The sequence below is a fragment of the Acomys russatus genome, chromosome 14 (assembly GCF_903995435.1).
Source record: "Acomys russatus chromosome 14, mAcoRus1.1, whole genome shotgun sequence".
NCBI lineage: Eukaryota > Metazoa > Chordata > Mammalia > Rodentia > Muridae > Acomys > Acomys russatus.
The window spans coordinates 56,178,359-56,185,058 of record NC_067150.1 but is presented as its reverse complement, the minus strand read 5'-3'; the positions used below and the strand labels follow the sequence as shown (position 1 = coordinate 56,185,058).

At 46.5% G+C, this 6,700-nt stretch overlaps 1 pseudogene; it reads right to left on the bottom strand.

Moving 5' to 3' along the window:
• Positions 1 to 6,217: 6,217 nt before the first annotated feature.
• Positions 6,218 to 6,380, bottom strand: LOC127198830 (uncharacterized; annotated as a pseudogene).
• Positions 6,381 to 6,700: the final 320 nt, after the last annotated feature.

Below are 6,700 nucleotides of genomic sequence, written 5' to 3'. Positions count from 1 at the left end.
GTGTGTGTGCGTGTGTGTGTGTGCGTGTGTGTGTGTGCGCGCGTGTGTGTGTGCGCGTGTGTGTGTGTGTGTGTGTGTGTGTGTGTGTAGGCTGTATGCCTATTTATAAAAACTATATTGTAGGCCGGGAGCAGTGGCATATGCCTTCAATCCAAGAACGTGAGAGGTAGGTTTGTGAGTCCAAAGCCAAGTTGAATTATATAGTGAGTTCTAAGCCAGTCAGGGCTATAAAGTAAGACTCTGAATAAATAAAATAAAAACTCAAAATTACATATATGCCACCAGAGAAGACTGGAGGATCAGAATTCTAAGGCCATTCTTAGCTACATAATGTGTTTGAGGCCACTATGAGCTATACAAAACCCTGTTCTAAACGACCAAAAAAAAAAAAAAAAAAAGTCACATTGCACACGTTATACACAATGAGGGCAAACTCAACAGGTTCAAAAGTCAGCGTTCACTAATTTAACAACAGGCGAACTGCCTGTTAGTACATGGCCAGCTATAAATGTGTGACCCTCTAGGATTCCGTTTGTGAGTAGGTTGTTGGAAACTCAGGACATACTGGCTCATGGAAACAATGTTGTAGGTAAGTCAGGGACTCTGATCAAACAGGAAAAGCCTTCTTACCACATAACGGCCATGGATACATTTCAAGTACTGTAACATCCCCTGGACCCAATACCAATGAAGTTAATCCAGAGAAAGAACTACCTTTTCAGACTCTCCTAGCAGCCCAAAATGTTAGACAGTATGAAAGAAAATTAAAAGGAAAATTCATCTATTTTTATTTAGTGAATGCATCTTTGTGTGTGAGTGCATGCCACATACGAACGGGTGCCCGAAGAAGCCAGAGGGAGTGCTGGATTCTCTGGAGTTGGGGTTACAGGTGGTTGTGAGGTGCCTAATATGGGTGCTGGGATGGTAACTCAGGGCCTCCAGAAGTAAGTGCTCTTAACCAACTGAGCCACTCCAGCACCTGAGAGAAAAATTAAATATGCATCCCTCTCTCCGCTTCATTAAACAATGTGTGTTAAACATATTCATTACTGCCCTGTTTTGCCACATACTAGCATTTTCCTAAGACCATACTGCCCAAGAGAAATGAGTTCAGAACTGTATTAAATGCAGTCACTAAGGGCAAAGATCACCACAGAGCTAGCTTCCTAATGTCTACTCAGATCTACACCTGGCACACAGTAGGTGCTCAACAAAATCTGAACATAATTAATGAACTACCCCTAACCACAAACATACATTTATTCATTAGCAAAACACATTACACATTTTAACTCTGTACACAGAAATTCATCTCCTTTCTTTGTATTTAAGCAGAGACACCAGAGATTCCTGTACTTTTGCTCAGGTATAGTTTACCCAGCTCTTGTGCTCACATTTATGCATGGAGGTCTTTGTGCCTTATAAAAGTTCGAAGGTAATGGAAAACACTGCCCTCACCTCTTAAAAGAATGGCAGTCAGTTTACTCGGGTTAAGTATCACCAAGCGCCTCCAGTCCATGAAATCTGCTGTTAGCACTGCAGCGGGTGAGCACAGCTGTCAGTCTGGCCTTCTCTGCAGACACCTGGGAAGCTGGCTTTTTCTCCTGACAGATGCATTTGTGTTAGGTCCCACGTACACTTCCTTAGCAGTGGCCAACTGGTGGCAATCCCATTTTGTGTTCAGGTTGTAAGCACTGGGATAAACGAAAGAATGGTCCGTTCCTGAAGGTTTCACTCAAGCAGTCTGTGCCTAGTCAAAAATTAAAAATCTCGTTACTGGCAGATAGTAGAGCTAACATGGTGCATTTCTCACTTGGGTTGACCCTGATCTTCGAGTTTCCCCACACTGGCCTCGGCCTTTCCATATCATTTTGCAGGCGATGTTTCAGACAACTAAGGGATTTTTGTTTTCGCCAGACAGTCTCCTCGTGACGATATATCCTCGCCACCTGTCATCAGGTACATTTATAGTTCTGCCCTGGAGTGGATAATCAGCCCCTTCCCAGCAATTTGATTCTCTGGAGTCTCCCTCTCAAAGCGTGATTCCATTTCAGTTTCTAAGGGCACACACTCCGGCTTTTCCTGTCACCCTGACTTGCCCCGAGTCCCCTCTGCGTTCTCAGCTAATTAATCTCGGATAGTCTGAAACACAGCGTCCTTCATTTGCTTTACAAGTGGAGAATACACTTTCACCTTTAAAACGAATCCAAACACTTGTACGGAACTCTGGAGAAGGAGGGGACGGAAGTCTCAGGTCCAAGAACGGAAGTTTCTCCGGGAAAAAAGGAACACATGAGGCCTGGCCCGGGCGCGAAGTCCCGCTGTTTACAAGGGCCCGCTCCGTAGAGCCGGGCCACACACGGGAGCAGGCCCTTGCAGCCAGCGCCCACAGACGGCCACCCCGCCACCCCGCGAAGGCCGCAGTGAAGGCCCGCCTCCCGCTCGGTGCTGTTCTTCCCTTCACCATTTCCACCGTCACCCCAACCAACAATGAAACACAACCCTCAAACGGCTGATGCCCTAACTTACCCGGAGCCCATCTCCGGCCTCGGTCCGTCTGCTTAAACCTTCCGCCCGCGCGCCACAGCCGGAACTTAAGGGCCGCGCGACACAGGGGAACAGAGAGCTGGGGGCGGGGGTGGGGGGTGGGGTGGGAGGAGGGAAGAGCGCGGGCTGGGCGGGGCTTCCAGGCCACGGGCGCCGGGCTGTGGTTCAACAGGGACGCTAAGGGGCGCGTGTTCTCTGTCTCCTTAGCACGTAGCCCCAATTTCCGCCGTGGCTGAGCCTCGCGGGTTTCTGACCCTTCCCTCCTTGTCTCCTGGGTGCTTCCCTCCACTCTGCCTTGCCACTCACCTGTGGACCCCGGCCAGTGTCTGACTCTTACATTTCTATCCTGTCTTTTCTTCCGAATTCTCAGTCTCAGCCCTTGCACAGTAGACAGAACGTCTTCCGACTCCTCAAAACCGCCATTCTCGGCTGAGTGCTCAGACTGTAAGCACCTGGCTGAACTGACTGAGCCTAATTTACACTGAGATGTCTGTCCCCCTCGGAGCATATGCCGCGTTCTTTCTCTACCCTGCGGTTTCAGACTGGCAGAGGCGTGGCTCAGTTAGTTACTGCTTCTGTGCCTCAGGTGTGCTGAGGGCTTTTGCTTTTTAGACTTCCTTGTAAAGCTTTGCCTGTTTCTCTGTCTACCCTGGGTCCCTGGCATAGTATATGCCTCAGAGAGGTCCTGGGGGGCTGAGGAGGGCCAAAGGTGACTGGCTAGCCCTGTGGGCTCTAGGGGCGCAGGGAATGTCAGTGGTAGGTCTGAATGGGGGCCAGCAGGTCACTGGGTACTTGTGGTTCGAAGAGCAATACTTTCCCACTTTAATTACAAGTGGGAACACAGAGCTCCCTAGACGACCTTAGGCATATGACTTTTTCTTTTAGTTTGTGGGTTCCAAGTGGGATAAGGAAGGAAAACTCTTAGAACTGACTTGTCACCGCTGGTTCTGTGGGAGAGTGTTAGGTCTAGTTGCTTGCCGTTCCTCCCTGCTTCTTCTATTAGAGGTGGCAGAGAAAGCAGCTCCGGGCTCTGGGAATATCTTTACCGATATCGAGGCACCATGACCGTCGGGCTTAGCTCCTGTTTGCTTGAGAACGTCTTTCCTCAACCTTTCAAAGACCTTGTTATGTTTGAGCAGGCACAGGGCTCTAGGTAAGTAAGACTACAGCAATATTACTTAACCAGCTTAGATACACGGTCTGGTTTCTTACCGTAAAGACTGAACTTAAATTTCTTAGTTTGCTCATTATTAATAATCTGATGGATAATCAGAGTTTCGCTCTCCTAGTTCTGCTTAACAACTGGCTTTACAGAGACTCGGTTTGTTAAAATTGATGATAAAAAACAGGATTTTCAATAGGAGACCGGGTAACTTGTGGCAACCATTGCGTGCTTTGGTATTTTTCCTTTTTAGTGGAGCCCCGTCATCGGCTCCAAGCCAGAAGGTTGACAGTGACTATAAAGTCAGAGAGCACCGATGACAAGGGTCAGAGTGATGCTTTGGAGCCTCAGCTGACGGATAAGTGTCTTTTCCACTCAAAAGATCCCCATATCTGTATGTTCCCACACATGCTTTAAAGGAAACCAGCACATAGCGTCCCTTTGGTAATATCCCACCTCCTTATTTCCTGGCTTGACGCGGTGAACTGCTGTGACACAAGCTTTGAAAAGTAGAGTTGGTTTGGCCAAGTGGGTTTGTAAGGTGGTGATTAGTGACAAATACAAGCTCCTCTTAGAGGCTAGGTTTTAGGGCTCACAGAGAGTTCTAGACAGCCAGTTTTCCTGGGGCACTTGTTGAAAATGTACTTTTCTGTGCCCTGTGAACTGAACTAGAATGTCATGGTTCGTTCACTAAGTTCCCAAGATGAGTTTTTCATCTACAGAGATAAGTGGTAAGTACAGAAAAAAGTGGAAAGGCAGAAGCTGTGGACCCGTCTCTCCTTTCCATTCTGTCCTTCCATCTCACACATCAGTGCTGGCCCACAGCCTTCACTGTCCTTCCTGCTGGCTCTGGCCTGGCCCCAAGCCACCTTTAAGTCTTGTCCAAGCTCCACACTCTCCTGCTCTGCGCTATCAGTTCTTTATCCCACTGTTTCACCAAAGTAGAGGTCTAGTGAAATCTGAGATATGAACCCCTCTTTTTTTCTTTTTTCTTTTCTTTAGGTTTTTTTTTTTTTTTTTTTTTTTTTTTTTTTTTTTTTTTTTGAGACAGGGTTTCTCTGTGTAGCCTTGGCTGTCCTGGACTCACTTTGTAGACCAGTCTGGCCTCCAACTCACAGAGATCCACCTGCCTCTGCCTCCCGAGTGCTGGGATTAAAGATGTGCACCACCACGCCTGGCTGACCCCCTCTTTATAAAAACAAAAAACAAAACAAAACAAAACAAAATTTTCTGGAGGTGGAGATGTAACTTGAACACAAAGCCATGGGTCCGACACACAACAGTTCTGCACAAAAAAGGCTTGGTGGGACTCTCCTGTAATCCCAGCATTCAGGAAGTGGAGGCAAGAGGATTAAAAATTCAATTACAAATGGACTTCCTTAACTTCAAGGCCCATCTGGTCTACACGAAACCCCATCTTAAAAAATAAAAATTAGGGGGCTGGAGAGATGGCTTAGAGGTTAAGAACACTGTCTGTTCTTCCAAAGGTCCTGAGTTCAATTCACAGCAACCACATGGTGGCCCACAAACATCTATAATGAGATCTGGTTCCCTCTTCGGGTGTGCAGGCATACATTTGGGCAGACTACTGTACACATAATAAATAAATAAATCTTAAAAAAAATAAAAAAAAATTAGAGGCTGGAGAGATGGCTCAGTGGTCAAGAGCACCATCTGCTCTTCCAGAGGTCCTGTGTTCAATTCTCAGCAACCACATGGTGGCTTACTACCATCTATAATGAGATCTGGTGCCCTCTTCTGGCCTGCAGGCACACATTCAGGCAGAACACTATGTAATAAACAAGCAAATAAATCTTTTAAAAAGTTTTTAAAAATTAAAACAAAACAAAACAAAACAAAAAAAAACAAAAACAAAAACAAAAACAAAACCTCCAGCATGGTGCTGTATACGTCTTTAATCCCAGCGCTTGGGAGGCAGAACACACAGGTCTCTGGTTTCTAGGCCAGCCTAGTATTCTACATGTTCAGGCTAGCCAGGGATACAAAATGAGACACTCCCCATCACCCCTTCCCCCCCAAAAGAAAAAGACTAGAGAGAAACACACACAAAGATGGAAGGACAGCATAACAAATCATAACAAATCCCCCTTCACCCAGTTTCTACTGTTGAATCTTCAGGTTCACTTTATTTGCATCCATCCTGCCTCTTCCTAATATAATATTTTGGTAGAGATCCTAGACAGCATAACATTTTGGTATATACCTCTAGAATATAAGAACTTTTGTTTGTTTTATCCATTCACGTGTGTGTATGTGTGTGTATGTATGTTTGTGTATGTGTGTGTGTGTGTGTGTGTGTGTGTGTGTGTGTGTGTGTGTGGTGTGTATGCACGTGCTTATGAGTGCATGTGAGTTGAGGCCCAAGGGTGATGCCAGGAACTTTCCTCTGTTGCTCTCCACCTTGTTCTTTTTGAGACATGGTCTCGCACTCAAGCCCAGAGCTCACCACTTGGCTAGGCAGCTAGGCAGCTTGCTCAGGGGGTCCCGCCTCCATCTTACAGGGGAGGGAAGATGCTGCAGAGACCAGAAGAGGGCATCAGATCCCCTGGGACTGGAGTTTCAGATGAGAAATCACACTGTATTTTTCAACTAGCAGTAATCGTGCCTCGGATAAACCTCATTGGCTGCAATGCTGCCACTGCGCAAAGCTTACACACTGCGCTTTTATATTGGTGCTGGGGATCGAAATCTGGGTCTTCATGTTTGTGCACAAGTACTTTACAGCCACCCACCCAGTCCCAAACACTGAAACTGCAGCTCTGCCTCTGAGGACCCTAACTCTAGGGGTTTTTTTTTCCCTCTGTCTCCTTGTGCACTGTGCTCCAGGAAGAAACTGTGGCCTCTTTCTTTTAATTGCTCTCAATCCTCTTTCAGTGGTTTTCAGGGCATTTGAGAAAGTGACAAAGCTTCTCTCTATTCTGAAGTCATAGAAAGACTCACTGAACAAAGAAAAGCTTGTATATGTTTTCA